Source organism: Rhinolophus sinicus, linkage group LG12, assembly GCF_036562045.2.
Source record: "Rhinolophus sinicus isolate RSC01 linkage group LG12, ASM3656204v1, whole genome shotgun sequence".
NCBI classification, from domain to species: domain Eukaryota; kingdom Metazoa; phylum Chordata; class Mammalia; order Chiroptera; family Rhinolophidae; genus Rhinolophus; species Rhinolophus sinicus.
Window position 1 is genome coordinate 46484731 of NC_133761.1, and position 20465 is coordinate 46505195.

The 20465-nt window shown below is 44.4% G+C and overlaps 1 protein-coding gene and 2 long non-coding RNA genes across 9 annotated transcripts in view; 1 reads left to right on the plus strand and 2 right to left on the minus strand.

Moving 5' to 3' along the window:
* LYST (lysosomal trafficking regulator) overlaps window positions 1-1902 on the minus strand; it is a 171071-nt gene extending 169169 nt beyond the window's left edge. The window contains exon 1 of one of the 2 annotated variants that reach the window (XM_019746974.2): window positions 1332-1902. The gene's annotated coding sequence lies outside the window, so the exon portion shown is untranslated. Of the gene's footprint in view, window positions 1-1316 lie in introns of both variants that reach the window. The other variant, XM_074316725.1, reaches the window with a different exon arrangement.
* Window positions 1903-7708: 5806 nt separating this feature from the next.
* LOC141567868 (uncharacterized) lies at window positions 7709-12660 on the plus strand. The gene is made up of 3 exons (XR_012490804.1): window positions 7709-8025; window positions 8691-8803; window positions 12553-12660. It is a non-coding gene; the product is annotated as an uncharacterized LOC141567868 (long non-coding RNA).
* The window catches only part of LOC109455420 (uncharacterized), a 36376-nt gene continuing 27980 nt past the window's right edge, over window positions 12070-20465 (minus strand). For 5 of the 6 annotated variants that reach the window (XR_012490801.1, XR_012490800.1, XR_012490802.1 and 2 more), the window contains one exon: window positions 12071-13491. This is a non-coding gene — a long non-coding RNA (uncharacterized LOC109455420). Of the gene's footprint in view, window positions 13492-20465 lie in introns of all 6 variants that reach the window. The other variant, XR_012490803.1, reaches the window with a different exon arrangement.

The following is a 20465-nucleotide window of genomic DNA, read 5'->3' on the forward strand; positions in this document are numbered from 1 at the left end:
GTCTGAAGTAAGAAGTCAATTACAAGGTCTATTCAAGGAACAGCAAATAATTCAGGTGACTGGATACTTGAGGTGACTGGGTACTTGCAGGTTAAGTCACAGGAAATAAAATGGCAACAGCAGGGGAGACAGGTCCTGAAGGCTCCTGCGTATCCTGTGTGTTGGCTTTATTCTTCAGGCAATAGAAAGCCATTAGTGTCCTTTAAGCCTGGGGACGACACCAAGCTTGTGTTTTAGAAAGACAATATTTGGCGGTTGTGTGGGGCATGGATTGGAGGGGAAAGAGTCTGGAGGCAGGGACGGTGGTGAGGAGGCTCTTGCTATAGCCCAAGACAGAGGTGAGGAGGGCCCACGCTTGAAGGACGTGGGAATGGACAGGATTGTTTGGGAGGATGTGGGAACCAACGAGAGGTGGGGTGTGGAGGGCCCACGGTGTGGAGGATAGCTCCCCGCCTACTGGCTTGGCTTCCGAGTAGATGCAGCTGTCTTTCTGTCTTTTCATCCACTCCTGATTCCCCTCAGCCAGGCCGACCCACCCACATGCTCTCCAGGTCTTCTGGCTCAGAGCAACCGCGTGAGACCCCACTTGGGTTTGTTCTTTACTCCTATGCTCCAAACTCTTGACTTCCACACTATCCTCAGCCCCCTCCCAATTTGGCAGGCATTCTGGCTCCTCCTCACTTTCCCTTGAATCCCCTCCTTTGCCCTACAAGTCCAGCCGTGGAACTGTTGATTGATTGCTTCACAATTCCCCACCCCACTCCCTGGTTCCGTGCTGACTCCCTCCTCCTGCTAGCTCAGTCTCTAGTCTGGAAGATGGGGCAGGCCTCGAGATATCCCTAGCATATCAGGAATAGAACAGAGGCTGACGAGTCAGAGAGCCAGCAGTGAGAGGGGAGAGAGGGGATGACTGAGTGCCTTCTGGATGGGCTGGGCTTGGGTACCTCGTCTAATGACATGCCACAGGAGCCCAGCTGTACCCACTTACTGAGCGGCCCTTGTCACTACGCCATGCCCCACACAATCTCAGTTCACTGGCATCCAAGAATCAGAGCTGAAACCTCTCCAATGAGGGAGTTTGGCTCACTCTACTCCAGAGAAGTGTTCTCATTCTCCTTCCTTTCTACACAGTATTTGGCCATTCTGAGCAAGCAGTCTGTGGGAACCAGCTCCTGAGCACACCAGGGCTGCCAGGAACCCATCTGCTAATCACCTTCCTCGGTAGTTCTAAAGCTTTCAGCCTGCACGCAACCTGCCCAGCAAAACTGCCATGCTCTTGGCTGGCACTGGGAAGTCTCAGAAACACTTGAACTTACATGCATATTGATTACCTTCTTCAGCTGAGCAAGGAACTCTTCCCTTTGGTAGTCATTCTGTAGGCATCTTCACTGCATGGTAATTAGCAGCCATCTACTCTGTTAGCTGCAGGCAAACTGGTCTCTGCTGTGAAGCAAGTTGGGTCGCCTGGTGGCAGTTAACTCCTGGCTTCTGTTCAGCTGACTTAGGGTAGGATGGTTCTCCTGGCACACCTGAGTCAAACAGCCCTGTGAGATGGCCAAGGCAAATCCTGCCGCACTCTGATGTCACCGGAGGAAGATGCAGAAGCAGATGGTGAAGGCAGTATCTTCATGGACCACAAGAACCTCAGACACAACTTCCCCATGGAAGAATGGACGAGCTGCTGAAAGAGGCAATGCACCGAACACTCTGGCAATACAGCCACTCTTATCAAAGCCCAATCGTCACTGGAAATGGCTTCTTGGAAGCCCTATGCTGTCTTTTCACTTGGTGATGGAGCTAGAAAACCTCCATGTTGCCAGGAAAGCGAGTGGCCTACTCTCCCTCTGGCTCTTTGGCAGGTGGCCATGCCTGGATCACATGGGCAATTTGGCAAATCAAGTCCGATTCCTTTGCAGTGTAGCTGCAGCAAGGATTTCCAGTTAGTGATTTCGTGGTGGCTCCTATGAGTCATAGCACCCTGACTCTCCTGCGGAGAGCGGGGGGTGGGGGGGCAAGTTGGTCCCTGTGAGATCATCAATACTCTTGGTTTGAGAATTCTGCAGTCCTTGGAGGGCATAGGACTGAACTAAATGCCAGACTGTGAGTCCGGAGCCTCGCTGCTGCCACTAACCAAACTTTCACCAAACTCAACACTATAGTTTTTTTGCCCTTCCTTTGTCCTGATCTCTGCCTCTTTCCTTTTTTTAATGCTATTATTTCTTTTTAAATTTTTTTATTAAACACTATCATCATTTTGAATTCCATGCCGATTATAGATTTCTCAATTAATATTTTTATTAACAAATTCATATCTATGTATAAATATAATAAATTGCTATTTTAAAAAAACATTTTATTGAGATGAAATTGACATAACATAAAATTAACCATTGTAAAGTGAACAATTCAGTAGCATTTAGTACATTCCAAATGGTGCACAACTACCACCTCCACCTAATTCCCAAACATTTTCAATTGAGCATTTAAGTCAGGTCCTGGGCTAGCCCTTTACAAACATGGTATTTTTATTCCCCTTTTACAGATAAGAAATCTGAGATTTGCCCAATGTCACCCTACTTTTAAAGGGTGGCACCAGCACTTGAATCCAGGCCTGTTTCCCTTCCAATTCCGTGCTCCTAACTACGAACTAGATTGCTGTCTGTGTGTGCGATACATACATGTATATATAGATGACGCTGTAGATATAAATAAACATTTGTTGAACGGCTACTATGTACCGTATGTATTTGCTCAGAACTTTCAGGATTATCACTGTACCTAGAAATTGATGCTAATCGTGTTACATTCTGGACGTAGGTTATAAGTAGAGAGATGCATATTATGACATCATGGTGGGGCCTAGAACAATGGCAATTACAAGTGATATCACCACAGTACTACAGTTCTCAGTTTCCATGCCTGGCTGAGCCCAAAAGCACAAGGCACAGTCTTTATAATTGGTACTGAAACTAACAGTTGCAAATATATTCAAATAGATCATGTGCCATGTATGTATCCGGCCCTCAGTAAATAATTTTTCCATGAATAGTGACTGCAGTCGCTGCTTGCACTGCTTATCCCTGTCTGGGCCACATCTGTGACTCCGCAGCCACCCTCAGGGAAACAATGTAGGTGTGACTACATATCAGCTCTGGGCTAACTTAGTGACACACCCGACAGAGATGTCAGGGTCACAAGGACGGAGAGAAAGTTCTTTATCTTTCCAACCTGAAAACACTATCTGACTGCTATAAAGAAAAAAGGCACTGTCAATGTACACAGCTACAGAGAAAACATCCTCTTTACTTTGAAGGGTTTGTTAGCTCTATTTCACGTTAACACACAAAACAGCCCTGAAGCTTTTAGAATACCTGTGCAGACTTACTTCCCTGTGTGATCTGCATTTCTCGTGATACTTCCTGCCTCATTTAATTCGACCGCTGTCTGACCACCTACACAACGGGATGTACTGAATTAACGCGTTCCTCCTGAGAGCAATGTATCTTGACCCAATTGTGAACTTAAAGACCCTTGTTAACCACTGGGATGCAAAGGAATCATGTGGAAGACAGAGCATCTTTACAGGTTGCTATTATCATGCAGTTCAGCCTTCTTCTGATCACAGAGTGAGATCAAGTGGCTTGAAAAGTGAATGCAGATTCCCCAATGCTTGATTGTCATCCTCAGTGTGGTGACCCTCTCTCAGGGGGCCGGATTTCGCCAGATGAACAGGTCAGTTAGGGCAACACAAACAGTAAACTTGATTTTTCTCTAAGATGCTTCCAGCTCGTGAAGTCTGTGCAGTTCTGTGATAACTGTTGTATGTAAGTATTGCTGTATTGTACTACGTGGGACTCAGGTTATATGAAAGGATTAACTTCTTAAAGGTGTAGGATTACTTTTATTCACTTAGGATTTATATCTTGCCTAGTTCTACAAGGACACAAGGTAGTTTTCATACTTACACATAATTTTAAAAATAGGGCAATTTAAGTCTGAATATTCAATAGGGATTCTGTAAATGGGTGAATACAACAAGTTACCCAAGATGAGCTGATTATTGTAGTTAAGTTTTGACTTTGGGCTAGATTCCTGGTAGCTAAAGCAAAAAGAGAAATAGACTGGATACAATAGGTCAGACAAAAAAAAAGTTTTTATCTTTTATCTGAAAAATTGGCATTAAATTAGTTGCCATTGGATTCAAGGAGGACTAAACCATTTGTCCTCTAAAGAGTTATCATACTCTTTAAAAAAATATCAATAGGAAAACGTAAGACTCATTAACTATTTACCCTGTTTATGAGTTGCCCATTATTATTATTAGAGATGACAGAATGGCATACTAAAAATATGTCAGAAGTAATGGGGAGGGGTGAAGTGTAGAGAAAACTTCAAGATACTATCCTTCACAAGCCTTCAGTATATGTTCATACTGTTTGGAAAGGTTACAAGATCAGTTAGCCAGGAAACACAAAGCGCCACTGCCCTGCTGGGATGGCATGCAATGTACTGCATTACAGAGAGGACGGAAAACTCAGTTAACTTTCTAAGGAATCCTGTTTCTTCATTCTTGGAACTATCTTCCCTCCTCTCCACCCTCCCACCCCCTAGAATCCTTTCTTGTTCTATAAAAAAGGGGTCTCCTTTGGCAGTTGCTCAGAAAGTTAAACACAGAATTACCATATGACTCAGCAATTCTACTTCTGGGTACATACCCGAAATCATTGAAAGCAGGGACTCAAACCGATGTTTATACACCCATTATCATAAAACATTATTCACAACAGCCAAAAGGTGGAAGCAACCCAAGTCCATCGATGGACGAATAAAGTGTGGTCTATCCACACAATGGAATATTATTTAGCCTTAAAAAGTGAGCAAATTCTGACGAACCTAGAAGACATTATGTCAAGTGAAATAAGCCAGACACAGAAAGACAATTACTGTATGATTCTACTCATACAAGGTACTAGAATAGGCAAATTCATAGAGATAGAAAGAAGAATGGTGGTTTCCCGCCAGCTGGGAAGCAGGGGGAACAAGGAGGAATGGGGAGTCGATGTTTAATGGGGACAGACTTTCTGTTTGGGAGGATGGAAAGTTCTGGAGATGATGGTGGGGACGGTTGCCCAACACTGTGAATGTGCTTAATGTCACTGCACTGGACACTTAAAATGGTTAAATTAAAAAAGAAAGGGGTGTGGGGCTTGTTACTCAGTGTTCAAGGATGAGAGCTCACTGCAGACACTGTGCCAGCTGTGCTCCAGTTCATTAGTGCCCTGGAATTTTCAGCCCAGACTAGAGATGGAAAGTTCTTCCCGGCCTCTACACTGCACTGCTCTCCACAGAACTGTACAGAACTTTTTTGCATCTTGGTGCACACATCCAGGCCCCTCTGCTCCTACCTGGCTGCTCTGTGCTGTCATTCATCTCCCTGTCACTGCTGCAGCCAGCACATGCCCCTCCCCCACTCTAGCCCATGCCCCCATTAGAGCTGGTAGGGGCGCTGCCTAGCCCCTCAGCTTGCTTTCCTCCCCTCTCTATTTTTTCCTTCCTTCAGACCGAAAATGCTTAATTGTGTACGTCCTTGATGTGTTAGATGGAAGGCATTGTTGGAGAGACAACAGAAACAAAGAATTACAATTCAGTGCAGTGTGTTTTATAACATGGCTAATGAATGTACAAAGAAGATTGTGACTTCCTGTGAAAATGGGATCCAGAGAAGCTCAAAGGAGCTATTTTTAAAACATTTTTGTGAACTATTATGCAGATGCTCCTCGACTTACAATGGGGTTATGATCTGATAAACCCATTATAAACTGAAAATACTTTACGTTGAAAATACATTTCATACACCTAACTGACCAAACATCACAGCTTAGCCTAGCCCACCTTAAATGTGCTCAGAACACAATATCCAAAAATCGTTGGCAACACAGCACACCGCAGCGTATCAGTTGTTATCCTTTTCCTTGCCTGGCTGACTGGGAGTGGAGGCTCTCCCCCCACCCCCACCCCAGCTGCCCAGCATCACGAGAGAGTATCATATGCACATCACCAGCCCAGAAACAGATCAGAATTCAAAATTCAAAGTACGGTTTCCCCTGAATGCGTATTCCTTTTTCACCATCATAAAACTGAAAAATTGTAAGTCGCTGCATTCCAAGTCGGGGACTGTCGGCGCTATTCCAGTTGCTTTACATGAATTAAAACATTGAAGCCTCAGAGTAATTCTAAGAGGTGGGTACTGCAATTATCCCTATTTTTGAAATGAGGTCATTTAGGCACAGGGAGATTAAGTAACCACTGGATCACACAGCTGGAGAGTGCTGGAGGCAGAATTTGGGCATAATCACTACATTTTGCTTTCTCTCCATTATTAGCCAGAAGGTAACAGAATGAACTTTCTGTTCTCTCCAGAAAGTTCAATCAAATCATACATTTGCCATAATTTCTTCAGACTTTGAGCAGATATAAAACAGTACAGCTGTGCGTGCAATGTGAGATCCTGGAACAGAAAAAGGACATTACTGGAAAAACGGATGCAATCTGAACAAAGTCGAATGTCTAATTGTATCAAGGTTAATGTGTTAGTTGTGGTAACTGTACTGCAGCTCTGTAAGATGTTAACATTAGGGGAAACTGAATGAAGGGTTTGGGGACTCTCTGTGCTATCTCTGCGATTTTTCTGTGACTCCAAAATGATTAAAAATGACAACAGTGATATTATGGCTATGAACCTCGCTGATACTTTTCTCCGTGGCCCCTCATCCCACATGTGGTGCTTGTCATTCAAAGAACCTAACACAACTATGAGTACACTGAAGTGTGGGCAAAGAGCAACACCCTTTTAAAAAGAGGATTTCTTAAGGCCTTCGGACTTCAGGGAGAGGTTGGAAGTGAGGGTTTTCCTATAGACCCTGTCCCTCCTTCGGGCAGCAGCAGTGCTGGGAGCCCCTCCCCGGGATCAACCCACTTTCACCCTCACCAGCCACATGGCTGTGGCCAGCAGACTTGTTCCCACCACTGGCCTCATCAAAGGTCATTATCACTATAGGCCGTGGCCACTCCCTTCCCACGCCCTCTCACTCCATCTTTCCTCTATCCTGTGCACCAGTTTCTCTGAGCTTGAGGACAAACGAAGACCTCTGAGAGTGCCAGTCTTTGCTACAGACACCAATCCAAGACTCGGCCGCTTCTGTAGGAGAGACAATGTTAGTGTCGTGTAGCATATTCTAAGTGGTGGAATTTCCACTGAAAGTCCAGGAGGCTATATTTCCTCAGCACTCAAGCCGTGCACCGACACCACCCCCTTAAGGACCTTGCACTGGGAATGCAAAGTTCTCGAGCTCTCAGGGCTCCTTACATTGCTGCACAGGTTTCCCTTTGTATCTAAACATCATTAGAAGGGCAACAGCTCCAAGAGCTCATTGATCTGTTTATTTAAAAATGCCCCCTCCCCCCAGGGTCTATTTATATAAAAAGGTAACTGTGAAGATAGAGAGTCACAGAGGCTCTCAAAGAGGGGGCTTGGAAAGCCAGCCAGGGAGGGTGGAAGGAAGGCCTGGGCCTGGTCAATTCCGTGCAAGGCTGGCCAAAAAGAGTTAAGAATTCGCCATGCCTGGTCAAAGTCTCTGTGAAAACAAACAGGGTTATCAATTGTCCTTTGACCTGCAGATACTGTTGTGTTGTCAGGAAAAACAGACCCTCCAGTTTGGGGATTTCTGAAAGTCAAACAGGAGAGCCTACTTCCGGGACAATGGTCTCCTAAATTCTCCAGTGCAGTGCATCCAATGCTAGATTCAGAGATAGAGACTGCAGATAAGAATTGCTTGTTTGTGTTCTTTTTTTTTCTTCTAAAATTAACACACAAAGAAAGAGGATATCCACAAGAGGGAAGAGAATGGGGAAGGAGAAGAGTTCTGCGCAAGCCCTTCTGTTACCTCACTTCAGCTTTTACTTACAGGCTGACAACTCCACCCTGTAAGACAAGGATGCTTGTTAGTGCTTACGTCAATACGTGAGGTAGTATGTTCTTGTTTTCTCTACTAATTCACCTAATTTCTTTGGCAATTTCTATGAAGTGTACTGGATTGTGACATTTGTTTCATCATACTGACACATATTTAAATCACAATTGTGATTTAAATCACAAATGCTTTAAAGAAGGATTTTTATGGATCTTTAATGAAATATGATTTTATAATGATAAGCTAAGTCATGCAGTCTTACTTTCTTAAAAACAACAACAACAACACTCTCACACTTTAATGAACAATAGAACCATCATGGTTTATGTTTCCAAAGTAGAAAAAAGTTTCTCACTTTATGTGTTGACATGTGCTACAGAGTTGTGGGCTGCAAGCCAGAAAGCCCAGGCTCCACCCCCATCTTGCTGTAAATAGCTGACTGGGGCCTCAACGTTCCCATCTGTGAATGGGAAGTGAAACTCCTGCCTATGATGCTAAGAGGCTGTCATCAACGTTATTTACAAAGCTGGAGAGGAAAGTGGCCGTATGCAAATATAAAATCCACATGACAAGTGTGTGTGTGTGTGTGTGTGTGTGTGTGTGTGTGAGTGTGTGTGTCTGTGTATACACACACACATTTTACATATACAACAATATGAGTAACAGTATTAAATGAGAAATGTTGCTATCGATAAATATTGATTAGTTGAATATTTACAGGACATTCGCTTTCCGAATTCGAAAGGTCTGTGTATTGTATTTGGAATGATTTTCGGAAAAGGAGTTCAAACACCTTCCCCAGCTACTCGTCTCAGTGTCTACAGAGCATAGCGGTGAGCAAGCTGTTCCTTTCACTTAGTCCACTGCTACCTCTGCTGTCAATTCCACGAGCTGAGGCCGAAAGAACCTGGGTGTAGATATGAACCTGGCCTGGCCTTACCACCTGCTCATTTTGTGTGAAGGGGAGTCAAGTAAGTTACCCTCTGGGCCCCAGGCCCTCTGTCCATTAAACGAGGATAATAATAATACTTAGAGCTATAATAGAATCCATGAAATGTGCTTTATAAGGTAAAGAAAATGCTGATGATTACCACGAAGTCTAAGGTGTCATACTTATAAAAGACAAGATATTAACATTCTAAGATTTGAAGCAATTGATTTACTACAATCAATGCAACCACATAGAAGAATCACACAAAACATAATGCTGAGTGAAAGACACCTGACAACACAGTCCGTTCTGTCTGATTCTACAGAGGGCTTCACGGAGGCTGGATATTCATTTCTTGACCTACGTGTGGTTTACATGGATGTATTCAGTTGTGATCACTCATCAAGCTGTGAGCATAGAATCTATGCCTTATTCTGTATGGACGCTATACTTCCATAAAACGTAAAATTTTTTTATTTAGAAAAATTAGATAACATAGATAAAACAACAACAAAAAAATCTCCAGATGTCCCATCTTCCAGAGATAGCCACTCTTAATCTCTGGATGTAGACCCCTCTAGAATTTTTTCTCTATAGAGGAACACATATTTGACAAAAATGGAAACTATATTTTTTGGTAACCCAATTTTCTCACCAGGCAGTTACGTGTCACTGAGCTCAAGGTCACAGGAGGGGCCGCACAGGTTTAAGTTCTGACTCAGAGCAGACATGGGATGCCTTCCCACTCAGAATCTGTTTCCTCAGCTATAAAATGGAGTAAATGATAATATTTCCCGAAGAGAAAAGTTAAATACCTTAATGCTAGTCCCAATCACTTCTGACCAGTCTCCCTTCTCCCTCCCAAATCCCTTTCCATTCTTGTCTCCACCCAGCAGCATGGACGGGCCCCTGTGAATGTAAATCACACCCACCACTCCATCCGTCCCTTTCTTGAACTCTTCCTCGGCCATGGTACAAGAACAAAATCTATCTCCTAACTTAACCCATCGGACCTGAGTCCACCTGCTCTGCGTTTGCCTGCCTCCCCAGCAAATGCTGTCAGGCCTCGCTTTCCCTCTCCACCTTCTCAAGCTGCGTGGGCCAGGTCCCCAGCCCGGCTTCCTGGACTGCTCCGCCTCCGCTCCTTCCTGTCGTTGCTGACTTTAGCTTAAAAACCACATCCTTCGAGAGACCTTCCCTGCCCTACCTGCTATTTTCTCTCACAGCATCCTGTTTAGTCCCTTCACAGGTCTTATTACTACATGTAATGACACACTTCTTTGCTGACGTGGGTATTTTCTGTCTCCCCACCACCTGGTAGGCTCAGTGAGAACAGAGAGAAGGAGCCTTTTTGGTTCATTGCTGCATCCCCATCGCCTCCTCCTTAGTAGATGCTCAATAAACACTGGTGGAAGGAGGGAAGACCGGTTCACGTTTCCTCTGGTTTGGTAGCTTGTAAACATGTAGCACCGTGAAATGGCAAGGTAGCTGTCCCATCTTTGTGACCTGCCCATCTGGGCAGCTCTCTCTCTCTGAACTGAGCCTCCCCAGGCCATTTCTGACCCCTCCCATCCCCTATCCCTGAGTTCCCATTTTCTGTTTCACCTTCTGCAGCTCTGAAAGGAAATACTGTTATTTTGCATTGTTTGTTCAGTGTTTGAAGTGTCTCCCTTCACTTTAGGGAACCATGTAGTACATAATCTAGTTTCTTCAAATGGCACTCTGCCTCAAGGGGTGGGAGGGCTTCAGTAAGTATTCTCGATTCAGTATATATTCATTAAATGCCTACCAAGGGCCAGGCACTATGCTAAGCATGCAGGAGACAAAGGTAAACAAACACACAGCATTTCTTAACTTCAAGGAGCTCACAGCCTCGGGAGGGAAGCACATCAGGTCATATTATAGAGCCGGTGCAATGACTTGCTACAAAAAAGACAAAGACAGTCTCAGAGCAGAAGGCTATCTACCCCAGGGTGAGAGAGGAAGATCCGGGCAGGCTTCCTGGAGGACCTGTCATAGGATCTCAGCCAGATAAAAGGGAGGAAGGCATGACAAGCCCGGGGAACCGCAGGAACCAAGATATGGAGCCGAGCAGCGACAGGTTGTGGGTAGGGAAACGGCAGTTTAGTGTTGCTAGAAAACAAACTGCAAGTCAGAAAGTGCTGAAAAATAAGTCAGAGAGATGGTGTGGGCCTGAGCAGGCAGGGGGCTGGAAGTCATGGTTAGAAGCTTGGCCGTTTAGTAGAAGAGATCACTAAAGTTTTAATGGGGGCGTGGGCGGTGGGGCAGGGGTGTGTGGATGTGAGAAGGACACATTTGGAGGCAGGGAGACCGGGGGAAATGTGATGAGGACCTAACCTGGAGCAGAGGTAACAGAGACAGACAGAGTCAGGGACAGTTTCGAGGACCTTTAAGCGGTAAAACTGGTAGGACTTGGTTACTAATTAAGTGTGGGCAGGTTGCCTGAGGTGCTGAGAGAGGAGAGTCAAGAGCTTGGGTGATGCAGTTGTGATGGAATGCCATCAACAAAGAGAATCCCTGGCAAGGCGGTTTGAAGAGCTGGAGAGAGTGGGGTGTGAGTCCTGGGATGTAATGCTCGGCATGGCGACTCCAGTTAATACGGCAGCGCATGTTTGAAAGTTGCTACGCGAGTAGATCTGAAGAGTTCTCATCACAAGAAAAAAAATTTCTGTAACTAGGTGTGGTGACGGATGTTAATTAGACACTGTGGTGATCTTGTCACAATATGTGTAAATATGGATCATTATGTTTACACCTGAAACTGATATAATGTTATATGTCAATTACATCTCAATGAGAAAAATAACCACAGAATTGCTAACTCCTCTTTGGGCAGAAATGGAGTGTGATAGAAATTTAGATACTATTTCCAAGTAAGTCTCCAAGTAAGGCAAAAAAAGAGAACTCATTCATTTCACCCATTAGTAGAAAGCTAAAATAGCAAAATCCATCTTTAAATGTCGTGGGAGAAACACATGGTTTTTAGAACCAGCACATTCAGAGGTATAAAACATACACACACACAGGTTGCCAAAAAAATGTATATGCATTTTAAGAAAGGAAAAAACTGTATTAAAATTGTAATACTCAATATATACCAATAACAAAAGATGAATACAAGTCATGTGTATACATTTTTTTTGCCACCCCTGATATATACACAAAATTTATCTTGATAACTGAGTTTGGGGGGGGTGGGGTCCGTTTAAATGTTACACTGGAAGGTAGTGTCTCATACACCTCACCTGGATCCCAGCCCTAAAAATTAAAACCATCTTAAAGAACTACTATATGAGGTGTGATAAAAAACTATAGTGAATGCTGCTGCTGAGTGCCATCCAACGGAAAGGCAGGGATCTTCAACATGGGAAGCAGTGCATTGAACCTTAGTAACAGTGTGTGACAAGTTTCAACTTGCTCAGTGCAGTCAGTCGGGTCTGAGCTACGATTGAAAGAAGGTGTTTTAAAGTGTGCCATAAATCATGGATCACGAACAACACATTAACATGAAAGGGGCAAAGGGTTGCATCCTCCATCATGACAATGCTCCATGTCACACATCACTTCTGGTATGGCAATTTCTGTCAAATAAAAACATTACAGTGTGTCCTCATCCACCTTATTCACCAGATCTGGAACTGTGCGATGTCTGGCTCTTCCCCAAAGTCAAATGACCATGAAAGGAAAACGTTTTGAATCGATTCAGGACATCGAGGCAGACACAACAACGAAACTAAAGACACTCACAAAAGAGGACTACTTCAGAAAGTGGCAAGAAAGATGGGATAAGTGTGTTCGAAGCAAGAGGGAGTATTTTGAGGGGGATTAATGGCAATGTGTCTTTTACTGTAGTAATTTAAAAAAAAAAATTTAAACATTCACTGTACTTTTTGATCACACCTCAACAATTGTAGGATTTGAGGCACTAAGGCAAAGCATCCCACACAAAAATCTCCTGGACCAATATGCAAATTTTCACCAGCTCTAATTTATGACATATGATCATTGTTGCTCCCTCTCTCTCTCTCTCTACATGCACGTATAAACTCATACATACACAGTCCCCCTTTACAGTCCTTTATTAAAATGTCAACATTTCCAGTATGTATTATAGTAATAGCTAACTATGCTGAACACCTTTCTGCATTATGTCGTGTAATCCATGAAACACCTCTGCATCAGAGGTATTTTTAGTCCCACTTTATGATAAGCAAACTGAGACTCAGAGAGGTTAAGAGGTAACTGCAGCTTCGAGGGCTACCGCTGTCATACTAATGTGACTTAACTGCCTGGAGCAAGTATACCTCTGTTATACTTCATGTCACTTAACCGCCAGGAGAGGTAAAATGTGAATGCTAATCGCCTATATTGCCTAGTTCTATTTAAGGATTAAACAAGACAATAGACTAGAATTACTCAGCTCAGCGCCTGGCACACAGCAAGTGTTTCATATATTTATGATGATGATGATGATGATGCAATTCGCCAAAGGTCAATAGATGCTAGGAGACGATGTAACGCTGCTACTGAACCCCCAGAATTCCTTCCTCTAGAGGCAGGGTCTCAACCCTAGAGAGATGGGAAGATAAAAGGTAAAGGGTATCTTAAATAAAGTATGACTGATTTTTGAACTACCACAGATACTATTTTCAAAATGTCCCATTGCCCTGACCTTTCTCACCCACCGAGCTATGTGGCAGCAGGGAGGGCCCCCTGTGCCATCTAGAAGCAGAGCCCAGGGAGTCAGCCCCCCGCCTGCTACCAGAATTCCAGTCCTACCGTCCAGCCTGCTTTGGCAAACAGTGCCATTTCCACCTCACCCCTTAAATGGCTGTTTCACAATTGCAAACTGTACAATTCATATATTTCCCCTGCTACTCTCCTACTGCCCTCTCACCCACCGACACACTTTTGTTTTTCCAGTCCGGACTCCACATTTAATCATTTAGTCATAAGCTTTTCTTTCTTTCTTTTTTTTTAAACATCTCCTTTGCTTAAATTCTTTTCAGTTCCTAAGAGCACAAGAAACTAAACTAAATGTAAATCAGCCTCTCGGCCCCTCACTCGTCACCCTGAGTGACAGCCCGTCTGCTCCAACGGGCCTCTAGTTGTCTCAAGTTCCCTCTCAATTATCTCTTCTCTCCAGCGCCATCAGTTTCTCCCTCTGTCTATCAGTCTTACGGGTGTACAACTCATTGCCAAGGTCCTATCTTTACAAAAACGCTTTGATCCTAAATTCTCCTCCGGTTGCACTCCATCGCTTCACTGACCCTCCCAGGAAAACTGTCCACATGTTTATCTCTCTTTCTCTTTTTAACCTACTCCAGTTGGCCAGAACCCCTTCCTTTCCTCAAAACTGCTCGTTCAAGGTGGGCAGAGACAATACGCTGCCGTATAAAACAGCCATCTCTCTGCCCTGGCTTGACCGGCCTTCTCAGCAGCACTGGGCCAGGGTGACCACTCCGACTTGAGCACCATCTTTTCATGGCTTCTGGGGTTTTCCGTTGGCCACTTACTGTCTGGCTCCTCCTCGCCCACTGAACCTCTGAATTTTGGTGGATCCCAGTTGCATGAGTTTGCTAGGGCTGCTGTGACAAAGTACCACGGACAAGGCAGCTTAAACAACAGAGTGTATTGCCTCACAGTTTTGAATGATAAAAATGGGAGAGTAAGGGAATGATCGATATTCCCTAACTCATAAGTTCTGTGTCAATGCAAATTTCTTTTCACTGGCACGATGTCCCTTTGCTATGTCTTTTAAATCTGTTTGCCTGTCGCCTCCCATGGATGGCAAAGACTATGTCTTCTAGTTCCCTTTATCCCTGCAACTGACAATGGAAGTAGTAGTTGACTGAATAATTAATTGACAACATTTATAGAGCACAAACCTTTTTTTAGGATAATTTAAAGACAGGGATTTAAAAATAAATAAAACATGGTGGTTTTCAAGGAGCTCAAGGTGACACAATTTTTTTTCTTCTTAAAAAGAGTGTCTTGTTGAATGTAAAACTAAATTTGGTTTAATATTCGTTATACTTTTCATAGAAATAAATGAACAAATCATTAAAAATTTCTTCTGCAGACCATGAAGGGGACATAATTTTGTCAGTAAATCGGCTGATCTGCCAATCAGACTCTGGCTGTTGGTGCAATCAGTCCACCTTGCTCCTTGGCTGACAGGCAAGGCTGTTGGTTCCAGTCCTGCTGTGTGTACTTATGGGGGACCAGTGTCCCCACAGTGGGACATTTGAATCTGAATGCAAGTTATAGGGTGGGCAGGCTCACTTTAAAAAGCATGCGCCTTTAAAGTTCTGGCATTGGATCTCCTGTTCCATGCTCTGCAATGAAATCAAAGCTTGCTTTGGCCTTGACTTTAGCTTTGGTCTAATAATAGTCTGATAGGTATGCCTACAGCAGTTTTTTTTTTTATTTAACTTGTCCCCTTTAATGACAGGAACACAAAGTCTTTGAATTTCTTGGCATCTGTGAGGTGAGTCATGCACATTATAGACGCAGGAATGGAAAGAGGAATGACTTGCATAAAGCCAGACAGCAAGTCCAAGCATATAGCAGATCCAGCACCACAAGGCCGCCTGGGTCTCTGCCGTCTTCTCGTCCCTCCACCATGCCTGGTATAGATATCAGCCGAGAAAAGAAGCGATGGCCCACCGAGAGAAGAAGAGACAGAAGTCTAGAGTTCCCTGCATTTGAAAGGGTAAAGGCAGACCCAGGCAGCATTTAGGTTCTGTCCAGTTGGGATGAAGAAATACAAGCAGTAGGTTTCCTCCTTCTCACCTGTTCCCGTCCCCCTTGGCCTCTGAAAGTCAGCCAGCCCTCCTTCTCCAGTAAATGTGTGCTGGATTCTGGGCAAAACAATGTTACCATAAAAACAGAAAAGGTGAACCATGGCATTGCTTCTAATCGCCCAAACGGTGTTGGACTCTAAGCTAGAAAATATGTAACTTTGCCTTTTCCCGTTAGAGATGGAGAAATTTTACTTGTCAGCCATAGAAGTTCTCCCACTTTCTTAGGTATAATGGGAGTTAGCAAAAGCATCCATCATCTACTGTACACCTGTGTGAGCCAGCTACCACTGGCCATTTTGTATGGTCTCATTCAATCCTCACGACCACAAATATTTAGCGAGCAACTACCATGCCAGACACCGCGATGGGGGCAGGAGATGCAAAAAATAAATCGGGCACAGGTCCTGCTCTCCAGAGTTGTATAGTCTAGTACGGAAGGTATAATAATGAGCAAGTAATTATGCTACAATATTATAAGGGCAAAGAGATAAGTCCAGATGGCTATGGGCGCATGTAGAAGGAGACCCCACCCCAGTTTTTGGTGGCCACGGAAGTCTTATTATAGGAAGTAAAGTCCAAGCACTATGCCATGCAAATTATTGTCTCCAGAATTATCTCTGAGCCTCATAGAGTTTGTGGAAGACAGAACACTGGCTCCAAAGATGCCCACTTCCTTATCCCAGAACCTGTGACTATTACCTTCTTTGTCAAAGGGGACTTTGTTGGTGTGGTTAAGTTAAACATCTTGAGATAGGCAATTATCTTGGGCTGTCTGGGTGGGCCCAATGCAATCACATGTAATCCCTTGTATGAGGGAAGCAAGAAGGTAAAAATCAGTAATAGGAGATGTGATGATAGAAGCAAGAGGTTGGGGTGATGAGAAGAAGGGGTCACAAGCCAAGGAACCCAGGTAGCCTCTAGAAGCTGGAAAAGGAAAGGAAATGGGTTCTCCTTTAGAGCCTCCTGAAGGAACCCACCCTGCCCACACTTGGTTTTAATCTGTAAGACTCATTTTGACTTATTAAAACTGTAATAGAATAAATTTGTGTTGTTTTAAGCCACTAGGTTTGTGGTAATTTGTTATAGCAGCAATAGGAAACGAATACAGATTTTAAATAATAACTCGCCCAATGTCACAAGTCAGATAAGATGAAGCAAGGATTAAAACCAAGAGTGATATCAATTATATTTCAGTAAAACAGGAACATAAACCCAAGACAATATTCCAAAGCCCAGGTGGCCTTTTTCCAAAGCTTACGTTACTGTGTACAAAACTCCTTGCTATTTGCTTGGTATGTTCTAAAGAGCTTGTCTGCCAGTCTCCTTCCCTCCTCTCTTGCCTAAGGCACAGTGTGTACTTATGGAGACGGAAAGTAGTGATAGATGCTAAAATGCTGGGATGCTAGACAGAGGTCAAAAGCCATGGATCGATGCACAGTTATTGGAATAGTGCAGGGGAAGGAGAACTGGATTTAGTTAAGAAACTCTGGCTCTAGTCCTAGTCCCGGAACTCACTAGCTCTTTTGAGCAAACCCTTTCACTTTTCTGGGCCTCATGTTGCTCCTCTGCAGAACAGGCCTTAAGCTTGATGGCTTTGATGGTCTTGCAGTGTTAACATCTCACAATTTCTCAAGACTGCCAGTGTGTTCTGTGCCTCCCCCACGCAGCACACAGTCCGAAGCCATTAAACGCCTAATGGGAGCTCAGTCTTAGCAACTGGGAGGCCAACTCATTTATTATTTAACCACGGAAAAGGAAAGAACCCTCTCTTCTTCCAGAGGGGCCAGCATTAGCAGAGATCATGTTAAGGTCCCTGAGTTTCAGACAGTCTGCAGATCAAGCTGGAAGATTAATCAGCAACAGGCAAAATTGAAAAGAATGATCTTAGTTTGTAAATTCTGTCATTGCGCATAAAGTGTAATTTGAATGGTTCAAGATGAAACATAATTCTAGTTAATTTCGGAAATGGCCATACTCCATGATCTCTGGTGCCAGCGCCTGAAAGGGGAGCGGGAAATGCAATCTGGATCTTTGGCAAATGATCTTAGGGGCCTCAGCATGCCAGGTCAAGGCTGTCTCAGATTATGTGTTCAAATTAAATGTCAATTTGGTAACCTGGAGTGATTCTGAGACTCTAGCTATGCTGGAGTGATACCCTTTGGGTTCCAGGCAACCTTAATGAGAACACCTGGCCTGTCACAGCTTTGCATCTTCAAAGCATGGAAGCCACAGCACCAATTCCCCTCCACCTTTCTGTGCTGGCCCCAGGTGCTATTCTGTGAACGCTGCTGTTGTTACCCAAAATGCGTCCTCGACATTTCTCTGCTTTCTGCACTGCAGATGCCGTGGACACTCAGGAAACATTGATTATTAACCCGACCGATGGGCAAATAGCAAATAGTCGCATGGTCTTAAAGTACTTCCCTTTCTTGGCCTCTCTGTATGGCACTCGACATTATGAGCATTCTCTTCTCAAAGGTGTTTCCACTTTATTCTGTGATGCGCTACTCCGTCCCCTCCCCTTCCTGGCTGCTCCTGCTGAGTCTCGCCTCTGGCTTCTCTTCTGCCCTTGCCTGCTTACCCTTAGCCTTCCATGTTCATACTGAGTTCCCAACTCTCTCCTCTTCACAACGCCTTCCTCGGTCACCTCGTCCAACAGTGTTGGAGCAAAACCCTGACGTGGACCGCTCTGGACTCTACAGAGAGTGCTGAGCCCTCTCGCCAGCCTCAGTTTCCACAGACTGAAGGTGCTGGGGTCACAGAGCCCAGGCCCAATCCCATCTCTGCCCCTCGGAACAGCTGTGTGAATGTGGACAACTGACTTAAGCCTCAGTTTCTTTATCTATAAAATGGGGAGAATCATAGAACCTACCTCATAGCAAGTATTAAAGAAGTGACTTTTGTAAAGTGATTGGCACATAACAATCACATAAGGCATGTTATCTGTTTTCTTATTTGAGTAACTGAGCTTTTAAACTTATATACTCTGTTAGCAGATTCAATGTCTACCCCTCCTCCCTAAAAACCAAAACAAAACACAAAACATCACATGACCCCTTTCATGATTCCTACTTCCATTAGAGGTAATCCCTGCCTTCCCACTTTCTAGACCCAAGAGTTGGGAGTCAACTTTGAGCCTTTCTCTCCTTTGTCCCGTTAGCGAAAGAACTGCCACATCCTGCCTCTCCATTAAAATCTGGCTCTTCCTCCCCAGTAGCCTAATTTACTTTGATTATTGTCAAGTTTCCCTAATCAATCTCCCTTACTCAAGTTTTTCTTGCTGCCAATTCATCCTGTATCTTGTAGACATGCTTATCCTGGCACAGAGCAGTAATTGCACGTTTCCCTGGTCCTAACAAACTTCCACTGACTCACCCCTTCTCTTGAATAAAAGCCATGTCCTCAGTGTAACGTTCAAGTTCCTACAGAGCAAGGTTGGGGCTGGGTACAGCCAGTGTGAAGGGGGGAGAGCACTGCACGAGGAGGTGTCGTCAGCCTGGGGTGGGGAAATGTGAGTCACTCAGTTGTTCTCAGCCAGTGGCAGAGAGTATAAAAAAAGAATGGAAACTATTCTAAATAGCAAAAATATCAAAAATCATATGGGCACGAATAACATTCAATCAGAAATATTTATCAAGCATCTAAGTGTCAGACACTATGGCTGGGTGTTGGGAACATAGCATGAGGGTGACACAATCTTTGCTCTCAAGAATTTGTTATGGTCAGAGAGGGAGAAGGGTAAATCTATGGGCTTTTATCACAGCATGAAAACCGCTGTGCTGTGCTGTGCTGTGCTGTGGGAGCATGCAGAATGGCACCCACACACGCAGGGGTGGGGGTGGCAGACAGGGGGAAAGCTGCTAGGAGGAAATGACGTCTCAGTGAGACAGAAGCATGAGGAATCACTTGGCCAAGTGAGGGTGGAAAGGTAAGGGTGAGGAGGGGGTGTTTCAGGATGAGAGTGTGCCATGGGCCCACCAGGAGACAGAGAGACCTTGGGGCACTGGTGCAGTAGGTCTCAGGCCTCGCTGGGGGCGGAAGGGAGGGCCAGTGAGAGACGAGGCTGAAGAAGCAAGCAGGGGATGGATTATGAACTTTCTTGACCTTGATAAAAGGGTTGGATTTTATCCTGGGGGTCAGGGGTAGCCACTGACACGATTTAAGCAGGGGAATGGTCTTATCAGATTTTCTTTATTCTCAGAAGCTGAGAAAAAGGCGAGGATTTTAGTTGGAAAGAGGCGAAGTATATCACTAACTAGAACTCAAAAAAGTCCAGTAACTCTGTTTCAACAACTGAAACAATTTCAATTTCAAGACACTTAATTGAACTTGGTTCTGTACCTCTGACCCTCACAGTTTATAAGTAACAAAGGAAGTCATCACCTGATTTACGTGCCGTTGTCTAGATAATATTAACTAGGATCCTAATTATAGGATGTCACAGTCAGAAAGGACCTCAGCTGGGGTCTGCTTGAAAATAAAGGCATCTGTGCACTGAATGGTGGGTCCTTGCTTTTTCTTTTGGTTTGCTGTTGAAATTTAGTGTCGTCTGTTTCTGTGACCCTGAATGAATAAAACCACCCAAGGTGGAGGCATGACGCCTGGGAGGGCCTGAAGACACACGAGGCCTGGCCTTACCCAACACCCCCTCCTCAGGGGGACAAGGTCACGGGGTGCTCTCCACTACAAGGCTGAAGCAGAGTCACTAGGGAAGAGAAGACAGTGAGCGGGAGGGTC